At 34.2% G+C, this 13,345-nt stretch overlaps 1 non-coding gene and 1 pseudogene across 1 annotated transcript; one reads left to right on the top strand and one right to left on the bottom strand.

Moving 5' to 3' along the window:
• Nucleotides 1-1,715: 1,715 nt before the first annotated feature.
• On the bottom strand, nucleotides 1,716-10,800 carry LOC122275529 (annotated as a pseudogene).
• On the top strand, nucleotides 10,689-10,792 carry LOC122277850. The gene has a single exon (XR_006229158.1). It is a non-coding gene; the product is annotated as a small nucleolar RNA R71 (small nucleolar RNA).
• Nucleotides 10,801-13,345: the final 2,545 nt, after the last annotated feature.

Here is a 13,345-nt window from a genome sequence, read left to right as displayed (position 1 = left end):
ATGTATTTGTCCACCACAAAACATTTTCTTCATCGCATGTGTTTATAAACAATCAAGATAAGAAAGTCACCACCAAAGAGTCATCTTCAGTATCTTTTTTCAGTTGCCAAGTACACTTCCTTCCTTCTCTTCTCAATTAATATGCACTTTTAGTCAAAAGTTCCAGCTAAATTCCATTTGAATTTTATTTAAGCTGAAAATAAAAAGAAGAAAAATAACACTCAAAAATAAATTAAAAGAAAAATAGACTATATATGTGAGGAAATATTGTCCCATTAAATCATAGTTATAAAATTAAGCATAAACATGATATCAATCAATTAAAAATCACAACTCGTATTTATGTTTATCAACCATTTTTTTATCTAAAACCAATAATAGTGTCACGAAGAATTTAAAATACATTGGTTTTAAATAGCCAAACTATGCAATATTTCAACTCAATCACACCCCCAACTAGTTTTTTGCTAATCCTTGAGCAAAATAGTGAAAATTAATTGAGATGAACATTGCATAAAACTCAAAATTCAAACAAAAACAATCAAACATAATTCTGAATTCTCACAAAACATTGATTCGTGACACTCAACACCAGGAGTTGTATCCACAAGAAAAGTCTCAATAACTGTTCACATAAAATTAGGGCAAATGTATTAGAACTTGGATATGTGTGTGTGGCTAAACTTGTGTGTTCCTCACTAATAAGCATGATTTATCATAGGATTTTTCAACCTTAAGATTAATCATTATTGATTCTAACTACCTCAAAGCCTAAGGGACTAGCAGTTTTCAAGCCAACTCTGTTTAAAAGTTGAACATTCAACCCCCAAAATTTTGGGTAACTGTTTCTAGCCCTTTATTCAGGAAAAATTACATGATTTTTTTTTTAATTTCTTTCTTTCTTTCTCTCTTTCTTTGTTTTTTCATAAGGCTCGGTAGTCCTGCAGTTTACTTCTCCTATTTTAAATCAATGAACATTAATGAGGAACACTACAAGTGTAAACATGTGCAAAATGTTCTTTCAAAACTTGCCCTTCATTTTATATAAATTATTCTAATTCTCATTTTTGTAAATAACGCATCCCAGTGTTTCAAGTCACTCTCAACAAAATATGAGGCATCATAAGTCATGTTCTATGCTTAAGGTTGAAAATAAATTTTCACAAAATAATTCCGCTCAACTACTCCAACAAGATACTCAAATTTCACAAAAATGCCAGAAGTGTGTGTTTATGTTTCAATGCACCTCACAATTTTTTTTTTATTTTTGTTTTTTTTTTTTTTGTGCTTATGTTTCAATGCACCTCACAATTTTTTTTTTTTTTAGATCCTAATAAATTTTCAACAGAAAACCCTCCCCCCAACTAAGTGTGACATTGTCCTCAATGTTTAGCAATTGAATGTTCGATGATGTATGCTATACAGGCATGAATTGGAGCAAGATAAACATTGTAGAACATATATTGAGACGAAAATGATTAAACAGAGAGGAAAGAATTCACCTGAGATACTCGAGCGCACACAAGGAGTAGATTTCTGTCAAAGTTAAAGAAACACAAAAAGCAAAAGAAAGAAAAACAAAACAAACAAATACGATATATACAATGAGGAATCAGAAATTAATTCTGATAAGCAGAATCCTCCAGAGTAGTTGACTCAACCTCTGGAGTAAAATCATCCAAAAAAGGTTTCAACCTTTGTCCATTAACTTTAAAAACATTACCATTCTCTGGATTTTCTATCTCAATGGCCCCATAAGGATAAACAAATTTTACAACAAAGGGTCCGATCCATCGGGATCGAAGCTTGCCAGGAAACAAATGGAGCCTTGAATTATACAACAAAACTTTTTGGGAAGGCTCAAAAGATTTTCGAAAAATATTTTTGTCATGAAAAATTTTCATTCTCTCATTGGCAATGCGAGAGTTTTCGTAAGCTTCATTCCTGATTTCCTCTAACTCATTAAGCTGAAACTTACGAAGAGAGCAAGCTTTATTCACATCAAAATTAAATTGCTTGATTGCCCAATAAGCTTTGTGTTCCAATTCCACAGGTAAGTGACATGCCTTTCCAAAAATGAGTCGATATGGGGACATACCAATCGGGGTTTTAAAAGCAGTACGGTATGCCCAAAGTGCGTCAGTTAGTCGTAAAGACCAATCTTTGTGACTTGGGTTAACCGTCTTTTCTAAAATTTTTTTGATCTCCCGATTAGATACCTCAACTTGGCCACTTGTTTGTAGATGATAAGGGGTAGCAACCTTATGAGTAATACCATATTTTCGCATTAAGGCCTCAAAAGGCTTATTACAAAAATGTTTGCCCCCATCACTGATAATGGCTCGAGGTGTTCCAAACCTTGATAAAATATTTTCTTTCAAAAATTTCAGTCCCACTTTGTGGTCATTGTTTTTGGAACAACCTCAATCCATTTGGACACATAATCCACAGCTACCAAAATGTAGAGATTGCCAAAAGAAACTGGGAAGGGTCCCATGAAGTCGATGCCCCAACAATCAAATATTTCAACAACCAAAATTGGATTTAATGGCATCATACTCCGGCGAGTAATACCTCCCAACTTTTGACAACGCTCACAAGTTTTACAAAATTCATGGGTGTCCTTGAAAATGGGAGGCCAATAGAAACCACATTGCAAAATTTTAAAAGCAGTTTTCTTTCCAGAAAAATGGCCACCACATGCCCCAGAATGACAAAAAGCTATCACGCTTTGAAATTCGTTATTGGGAACACATCGTCTAATTATCTGATCTGGGCAATATTTGAACAGATATGGATCATCCCAAAAGAATTTTCTTACCTCCACAAAAAATTTCCTCTTATCTTGTTGAGTCCAAATATGAGGAATTTCACCTGTAGCAAGAAAATTAGCAATGTCAGCATACCATGGCACTTGAGATATACCAAAAAGTTGCTCATCTGGAAATGTGTCTTTAATAGGAACTGTCTCTATGGAATCTGAAAGAACAAGTCTAGACAAATGATCAGCAACAACATTCTCAGCTCCTTTTTTATCTTTGATTATCAGATCAAATTCTTGCAGCAAAAGGATCAATCTAAGCAACTTGGGCTTTGCATCTTTTTTCGCTAAAAGGTACTTTAACGCAGCATGATCAGTAAAGATGACAATTTGAGATCCAATTAAATAAGAGCGAAATTTGTCAAGTGCAAAAATTACTGCAAGTAGCTCTTTTTCAGTTATTGAATAATTCATTTGAGCACTGTTTAAATTTCTACTTGCATAATAAATAACACAAGGCTTTTTGTCCTTACGTTGGCCCAACACAACTCCAACAGCATAATCACTAGCATCACATATAATCTCAAATGGTAAATTCCAATCAGGTGATCACATAATTGGGACTGAAATCAAGATACCTTTTAGCTTTGTAAAAGTTAACTCACAATCATCAGTCCACACAAAAGAATTTTCCTTTGACAATAAATTGCACAAAGGTCTAGAAATTGTGCTGAAGCCTTTGATGAACCTCCTGTAAAAACCTACATGACCTAGAAAAGATCTGATATCCCTGATGTTCTTTGGGATGGGCAATTTAGAAACTAATTCAATTTTGGCCTTGTCCACTTCAAAACCTTGAGAAGAAACAATGTGACCAAGAACAATCCCTTGAGTGACCATAAAATGACACTTCTCCCAGTTTAAAATCAAATTCTTTTCTTTGCATCTAATCAACACTCTTTCCAAATGAGTCAAACATTCATCAAATGAATCACCAAAAATAGAAAAATTATCCATGAATATTTCAATGAAATGCTCTACCATGTCACTGAATATGCTCATCATGCATCGTTGAAATGTAGCAGGAGCATTACAAAGTCCAAATGGCATCCTTCGATATGCAAAGGTACCAAATGGACATGTAAAAGTGGTCTTTTCTTAATCTTCAGGAGCAATCTCAATTTGGTTATATCCAGAATAACCATCTAGGAAGCAATAGAATTTATGGCCCGCTACACGTTCAATGATTTGATCCATGAATGGTAGGGGAAAATGATCCTTTCTGGTGACAGAATTCAGTTTTCTGTAGTCAATGCACATACGCCAACCAGTAGTAACTCTAGTTGGGATCAATTCATTATCAGCATTCTTAACTACAGTCACACCAGATTTCTTGGGTACCACCTGCGTGGGACTAACCCATTTGCTGTCAGAAATAGGGTAAATGATCCCTATATCCAGAAGTTTTAATACCTCTGCTCTGACAACCCCTTTCATGTTGGGGTTCAGTCTACGCTGCATTTCTCTAGAGGGTTTAGAATTTCCTCTAGATAAATCCTGTGGGTACAAATCAAAGGACTGATACCTTTGATATCAGCTATGGTCCATCCTATTGCCTCTTTGTGTTCAATGAGAACACCAATCAATTTGAGATAGAAAAGCAGTATGATTACAAATATTTCTAAGAGATGATCGAGTACTTACACCTTGTGAAGGTTCTCCCAAAATTTGTTCCGCTGGATGATCTTTCACAAATTTCCACTGTTTGGTTGCATCTTGTATTAAATTTTGATGATCTTTCCTGATGACTCCATGTTGAACTTCCTCTATTGCTTTCTCTTTGTTGAGATTGAGACTTTCTGTGTTATTTATACCTCCTTCTGTTTCTTCATCAATAGATTTCTTGGAGAGTGGAGAATTAGATTCATCAAATACTACATGCATAGATTCTTGTACAGTCAAAGTCTTTTTGTTGAATACTCTATAAGCTTTACTATTAGTAGAATACCCGAGAAAGATACCTTCATCAGATTTTGCATCAAACTTGCCTAAATTATCTCTGTCATTCAAAATAAAACATTTGCATCCAAATACATGAAAGTAACCAATGTTGGGCTTTTTCTCATTCCAAAGCTCATAGGGGGTTTTATCTAACTTAGACCTTAACATAACTCTATTTATAACATAACATTCAGTACTTACCGCTTCGGCCCAAAAATAACTAGGCAAGTTATTCTCATTGAGCATTGTTCTTGCCATTTCTTGAAGAGATCTATTTTTCCTCTCTACTACCCCATTTTGTTGAGGAGTTCGGGGAGCAGAAAAATTATGTACAAAATTGTTTTCATCACAAAATGTTTCAATATTTTTATTAACAAACTCTTTTCCCCTATCACTTCGGATACTTGAAATAGTATAGCCCTTTTCATTTTGAATTCTCTTGCATAACTTGGTAAAGGCATTATGTGCCTCATCTTTATCAGCAAGAAAGATGACCCAAGTATATCTAGAGAAATCATCAACAATAACAAATGCATAATATTTTCCTCCTAGACTTGCAACTCTATTTGGTCCAAAAAGATCCATGTGTATCAGTTGCAATGGTCTAGTAGTGGAAATATGTTTCTTAGTTTTAAAAGAAGTTTTTGTTTGTTTACCAAATTGACATGCATCACAAATTTTGTGTTTAAGAAAATATGTTTTTGGTAAACCTCTCACAAGATCATTTTTTGAAAGTTTGGAAATAAGTTCCATGTTGGCATGACCTAATCTTCTATGCCATAACCAACTAGTTTCATTTTGAGCTGACAGGCAAATAGCATCTTGTGAGGTAATTTCTTCAAAATCAATTGTATAAACATTATTGTTTCTAAAAGCAATAAAACAAATATTACAATCATGATCATTCAAAATAATGCATTTATCCATTTTAAAAGTAACTGTAAATCCTTTATCACATAATTGACTTATGCTCAAAAGATTATGTTTTAAACCTTCAACAAGTAGAACATCTTCAATTATGAGAGAAGATTCATTACCAATTTTACCTATTCCCACGATCTTCCCTTTCGAGTTGTCTCCAAATGTCACGTGTCCTTCTTCTTTAGATCTAAGATCAAAGAACTTAGTCTTGTCTCCCGTCATGTGTCTTGAACATCCACTATCTAAAAACCACTTATTTTTGCTTGTGGATGACTTCATGCATACCTATAAAAACAATTAAAATGATTTTTCTTGGTACCCAAGTTCTTTGGGTCCTTTATTTATTAGTATTAGAAGAAACAAGATTTTTAGGTACCCATATGGCCCTAATAGTCATTGTATGATTTCTTCTAATAGGACAAGTATGATAATTATGACCATTTCTATTACAAAAATTACAAATAGCATGTGACATATATGAAAAACTTGAATGATTATAATAATATCCTTTTTTGACAAAATTATTTTTATGAAAAGAATTTTGAATATTAGTCTTTGAGGTAGAATGATTATCAAAGAAATTTTTATAAGGTTTGTATTTTTGTTTTGGCATATATCCCAAACCTGCCTTGTCAAAAACACATCTTTGACTACCAAGAAGTTTTTCAAAATTTCTTTTTCCATTCGTAAAGTTTTCAACAATATTTTCTAAATCGGTTTTCTTCTTATTCAATTCAAGATTTTCATCTTTCAAAATGATACTTTCTTTTCTTAAAATTTCAATTTCGTTTGTTAAAGAAGAATTTTTCTTTTTCAAAGCAGTATACTTGATACCCAATTTTTCAAATTCCTCATAAATCTCTTCTAAAACATTTTGCAATTCTTCATATGAAGGATTTTCAATATTATCAAGATTTGTTACCTCAATGTCATCTTTAGCCATAAGACAAAGATTTGCTGATTCTTCATTGCTTGCTTCACTATCTGAGCTACTTGAATCATCATCCCATGTAGATTTCATTACTTTCTTGCCCTTGTTTCGATCTTTCTTTAGCAGAGGACAATCTGGCTTGATATGACCAGGTTTATTGCATTTATAACAAATTAAAGTGTCGTTTTTACCTGAATCTTTCTTGGAAAACTTTTTGAAAGATTTCCTCGGAGGAGTTCTATTTGTCTTCAAGAACCTCTGAATTCTTCTTGTTATCATCGCAACTTCTTCATCTTTATCGTCATTTTCCTCATCTTCATCACTTTCACTTTCATGAGGAACAGCTTTAAGTGCTAAGCTCTTCTTTGGCTTTCCTTCTTCTTCTCCTCTTTTCAATGTGTACTCATGGGTGATAAGCGACCCGATGAGTTCATTGACTTCGAGCTTCTTGAGGTCTCTAGCTTCAAGAATCGCTGTAACTTTTGATTCCCAACGTTTTGGTAAAGAATTGAGAATTTTTCTTACTATCTCCACCTTGGAATAAACTTTGCCAAGAGCTGTCAAGCTGTTTATGATGTTAGTAAAACGAGTGTGCATACTAGAAATAGATTCATCATCATTCATCTTAAACATTTCATATTCATGAGTAAGAATATAAATTTTTGATTCCTTGACTTGCGAAGTTCCTTCATAAGTTACTTCCAAGTTATCCCAAATTTCCTTTGCCGTAGCGCAATTCATTATTCTATTAAACTCATTTCCATTAAGAGCATTATATAATAAATTCATAGTAGTTAAATTTAAAGTATAAAGTCTATCGTCTTCACGATCAAACTCTTCTTCTTCCTTTTTGACCTTTACTCCACCAACCACTTTTGTTGGAATATAAGGTCCATTTACAATACATTTCCATATTTATCTACCTTGAGCTTGAAGAAATATTCTCATTCTAACTTTCCAGAATGAGTAATTATCTCCACAAAAGAGTGGAGGCCGACTACTAGATTGACCTTCACCAAATGAAGCTGCAATGTTAGCCATAAGATCTTAACTCAAAAGATAGTTAATCTTATAATAGAGCTCTTAGCTCTGATACCAATTGTTGCCCAGATGACTAACACAAGAGGGGGGGTGAATTGAGTTGTATTAAAAAAAATAACAATTATAAATCAAATATATAATATAAAATATAAACAAAATATGAAATAACAATAAATATAAAGAGTAAGGGTAAGAGAGAAGCAAACTCAGTATGTTAACGAGATTCGGCCCCACTGCCTACGTCCTCACCTCAAGCTACCCCTTGAGGATTCCCAAATTCACTATTCAACCTCCTTCAGGTGGAGATAGAAACCTATTACACCTTTGAACAACACCGCTACAAAGGATCCCTGTAGAACACCCTCTACACTTGCAATCACCTTACACGTGGTGATTCAACTATTCCCCGTGTAGAATACTTTCTACACACACAAGGGTTATACACACCATTTTTCTGATACAAAAGCTGATAGTGGGTAGGTTATCAGAAAACACTCCTCAACGGGTGAAATAAGAACAATACAGCGCAAACTATATCTCTCAAAATGAACAAGGATTAAGGCTCAATGTTTAGAGAAGAGAGAATGAAAGTTTTGAATGAATGTTGTATGCTCTTGGTGTTGTGAATGTGAAGCTCTCAATTGATCTATTTATAGGCATATGAGACTTCATATTCAAATTTAAAAAGATTCACATGTCAAAGACAACATCATTCACTTTTTCAAAAAATTCAAATAAAAGGTTCTTCTTTTTCAATTGTCAAAGACAACATCATTCATTTTTTCAAAGAATTCAAATAAAAGGTTCTTCTTTTTCAATTGTCAAAGACAACATCATTCACTTTTTCAAAAAAAATCAAACCTAATCTTTTACTTTTGGCATATGACAAAATGAGCACACTTTCATTTTCAAAAAATTCAAACCTAATCTTTTACTTTTTGTATAAGTCTAAAAAAGCATCAACCACTTTTGAAAATATTCAAATAAAACATGCACATGTGAAAGATGACAATCAATCATCTTTAATATTTTCAAAGTTCAACCCTTTAATCAAGGCATGCACATGCAAAAGATGACAATCAATCATCTTTCAAAATTTTCAAATTTAATTTTCAAAAATATTCATGCACATGTGGAAAATGTATTTTAATGCTTTATGATAAAATATTAATTTTGAGCATTAATCCTAATTTCGAATTTTGAAGAGATTTACAACATTACTCTATAATTTTAATGTGAACTTGTTCCCTTCTTGCTCATGCTTGTTTCCTTGATGTGCTTGACTCCATTGTGTAGACAACTTGAGCTTGAGACTTCTTTATTCTTTGAATTCATTTGTTATCATCAAAATCCATGTGTAAATATGTAATTACACAAAACTTGAAATCTTGGGTTCAACACACATCATCATCATCACCAGGTTGTTTACAAATATTGAAGATATTCAACTCCAAAGTCATGTTGCCAAAAGAAATTATCATCACACCACTCCTACAATTTATTAAAGCATTTGAGGTCGCAAGGAACGGCCTACCCAAAATTATAGGAATTTGAGTGCAAACATCAAAGACAGGTTCCGTGTCCAAAACAATGAAATCCACTGGGAAATAAAATTTGCCTACTTGAACTAGCACATCCTCAACTATCCCTCTCGGTATTTTAATTGAACGGTCAGCAAGTTGGAGTATTACCTTGGTGGGTTTAAACTCACCAAGACCCAACTGCTCATATACCGAGTAGGGTAGGAGGTTAACACTAGCTCTGAGGTCAAGTAAAGCTTTTTCAATTTTGAAATTTCCAATCACGCAGGAAATTGTTGGACAACCCGGGTCTTTGTACTTTGGTGGAGAATTGTTCTGGAGGATGGCGCTTACCTGCTCAGTGAGAAAAGCCTTCTTCTGCACCTTCATTGTACGCTTCACTGAGCACAAATCTTTCAAAAATTTAGCATACGATGGAATTTGTTTGATTGCATCCAACAAAGGAATGTTGATTTTTACCTGTTTGAAAATTTCAAGAATATCAGCATTTTGAACCAACTTGTGAGAATGTTGCAATCTTTGGGGAAATGGGGCAGGTATTGGGGCTTTCACAGGCACATCTAATTCAATCCTCTCAAGTTCACCATCACTCTTGTAATTTAAAGAGTTGTTGGTCTCATCAACTTTCGTTGTTGAAATACTCTTATCAATTATTTTTCCACTGCGTAGAGTGGTGATGGACTTGGCATGTTCAAATTTTGAATCAGAGGGATTTGAATTTCTTACCTCAAATTTACCTTTAGGATTCGGCTGAGGTTGAGCAGGAAACTTACCCTTTTCTTGAGCATGCAATGCAGAGGTCAAGTCACTAATAGAACTTCTCATCTCAGTAATGGCCTGCATTGTCTGAGTGTTGATATTAGCTTGTCCCTGCATAAAAGCCTGTAATGTCTCCTCAAGGGTTTTCTTATGTGGAGGCACATAAGGAGTAGAAGAAGATGGCCCTTGAGGATTTTGATTTGAATTGGACTCATTCCTCCAGCTAAAATTGGGGTGATTTCTCCATCCAGGATTATATGTTTCCGAATAAGGGGAAGAAAATGGTCTCCTATAGGAATTCATGACATTTTCTTGTTCGTGCAACACCTCTTTAAAAGCAGGGATTGTTGGACAATCCTGAGTTAGGTGTCCACTAATCTCACAAATGCCACAATTTTCTTCTTCTCTTTCAATGGCCTTAGCCGGATTTACCTTCCTAAATTCCATGGCTTCGACTTTTCTTGTTAGACTTGCTATCCTAGCAATCAAATCATCATTTCCTTTAAGAACATACATACCTTCTTGAGACATGGCACTGAGTTTGGGCTTATTTGACCGATCAGAACGATCTGTGTTATCCCAAGATTGGGCATTTTCAGCTAACTGGTCAAAATAGTCCCAAGCGTCATCAGGATCTTTATTTAAAAAATTACCGTTACACATCATTTCTACAAACTGACGCATTTGAGATGTTACACCTTCATAGAAGAAACTAATGGTGCACCAAGTCTCATAGTCATGATGTGGGCAAGTTAGCAACAATTCCTTAAAACGTTCCCAACACTGAAAAAAAGTTTCATTTTCCTTTTGAAAAAAATTCATAATATTTCTGCAAAGAGTGTTGGTCCTATGAGTAGGAAAAAACTTTTTCAGAAATTCTCTTTGCATTTCTTGCCATGTGCCAATAGATCTTGGTCTCAAGGAGTTCAACCAATTTTTAACTTTTTCTTTCAAAGAGAATGGAAACAACTTTAATCTAACAACATCATCATTGATAGTTTGGTTTTGTAAAGTTGCACAAACTTCTTCAAATTCTTTTAGATGCAAATAAGGACTTTCTGAATCTAAGCCATGAAACTTGGGAAGTAATTGGATTACTCCCTGTTTTACATCAAAATTTTCCATATTCGTAGGAAAAATCATGAAAGATGGAGTACTTGTCCTTGTAGGCTACAAATATTCGCGCAAAGTTCTCATTGGCGGATTATTTTGTGCCTCTTCATTTTCTTGTTCATCATGAATACTATGATTGTCAGCCATGGTATTAAAATGAGAATTTTTAGAATCACCTGACAAAGTATCAACCAATTCTTTTAAAACAATTTCCTCTCTTCTCAATCTACCAGTTTGATCACGTTGCCACGAGATCATTCATCATAGATGATTGAGCACATTCAAAAAGTAAAAACAAAATGGAAAACAAGCAAGAAAGTAAAAGAAAAAAAAATTTGGAATGAGATTACCAAATGGTATGAATATGGAAGCAATGTTACATGCTCTGTTTCCGTAAAAAATCGTACCTGCAAAAAGAATATAAAAAACAATTAGCAAAAGATTACTAATTTTTTTTTTCTTTTCTTTTCTAAAAAACAATTATCACACGTTGCAATCCCCGGCAACGGCGCCAAAAACTTGTTGCACCTAAACTTTCACTCAAATTAATAAACCAAAAATTTAGTGCAGTTTTACCTGCAAGTATACAGGTGTTGTAGTATCTTACAGGATCGAATCCATAGGGATTAACTTTTGTGATAAAGAAAATAAATTCAAACAATGAAACGAAATTACTAAAAGAAACGTGCAATCAAATGAAGATTGATAAAATAACCGAATCAAACTAAAATGATAAAATGAATTGATATAGAGAAAGACTAAGGTTTCGAGGATCCGTCTAATAATTTATGATATTGCTTTCGATCGATTTACTTCAATTAAACTAGAATAATGATTCCGTTTAATTGAAAGATTTAACATTTAAGATCAAGAAAAATAGTCCCTTATAATTGAGCGTAAACGATTGATGATTAAACCATTCACAAATCTATTTGAATATCACAGGGATTCCTCAAGCATTCACTATATTCAGAAATCACAATGAATCAAGATGAATATATAGATAACCAAAATATCCAATAATAAAATCCTTCAATCGATCAAGCTCACAAAATAAATTTTATGTGGATCTGAAAACAATATTTAAATTATTAAACTTCACCTCTAACCTTAGTATGAAAATTTAGCCAAACATATTTATTACAAATACTATAGAAATCACATAAATATTCTTTATTAGAAAACTAAAATAAAACATAAGAAATACTAAGCAACAATTTAGAAATAATAGAATTTGGAATCCAATTGATGTCGAGAGAATAAAATCCACGTTATCGTGGAACTGTAGAAAATAGAAATGAAGCTAGCAAGGCTGGGCAAGAACTCCCATTCAACTCCCTCTCTCCACCGAATTCTCTTCAAGAAAAATAAACTCAAGCACCCATCGACACCTCTCTCTAATTCTGGAAACTGACCGACTACTTCCCTCTACAATCAACCAAGACAAATCCCAACAAATTAAATTCCTCCAGCTGATTCCCTTCAACCCCAAAAAAAATAACAACTGAGTCACTTTCTTTCACTCACCCTCTCTAATTCTCAGCACAAAACTCCAGCACGTCTCTCTCTATTTCCCACCGACTCCCTCTCTCTACACATCCCTCCAGCTCCAAACTCATGCATCGACACCTTTTTTATTCTCAAATCAAACTTAACCTCAGCCATTTAAATTCCTTCACATCTACCCCTCAACTCCTACACCCACCGACTGCTTCTCTCTACACGTCCAGCACAACATCTCTCTCTCAACTCACACTTCTCTACTCGGTGCTTCCTAAATTACCACACGTCTCCTTTCCAACATAAAAGAGTAGAAACAACCAATTAAATTCCTCCAGCCAATTCCCTTAAATCTAATTAATCCCAACTTACCGACTCCCTCTCTTCCTTTTCACAACACAACAAATTAATTCCCACCAATAAAAATAACCGACACTCCCACTTAAGAAACTGACTTGCTCTTCCTTTTCACAACTCTCTCTCGCCTACAGACTTCCACGCCCAATTCTATTTAATTTCTCTACTCTCACCACCCCCCTCTTCCTTTTACGTCCAACAATATATATATAGCTGCTTCAAGTCGGTCCAAACTCCCTCCTCCAATCACAATTCATTCCACTTCAATCACCATCGATTTTCACTCTTCACTCCCCTTCAATCACGGCACCTCTCTTTCTTCACACACCAACCAACTAATATTCAACTCATGCACCGATTTCTCTCTTCAATTCAATCAAGCACCTATTTTCTCTCATCACTCCTACACGTCTCCCTTGG

The sequence above is a fragment of the Carya illinoinensis genome, chromosome 9 (assembly GCF_018687715.1).
Source record: "Carya illinoinensis cultivar Pawnee chromosome 9, C.illinoinensisPawnee_v1, whole genome shotgun sequence".
NCBI classification, from domain to species: Eukaryota; Viridiplantae; Streptophyta; class Magnoliopsida; order Fagales; family Juglandaceae; genus Carya; species Carya illinoinensis.
Note: the sequence above shows the minus strand (reverse complement) of the source record. Positions and strands in the feature narration are given on the sequence as shown.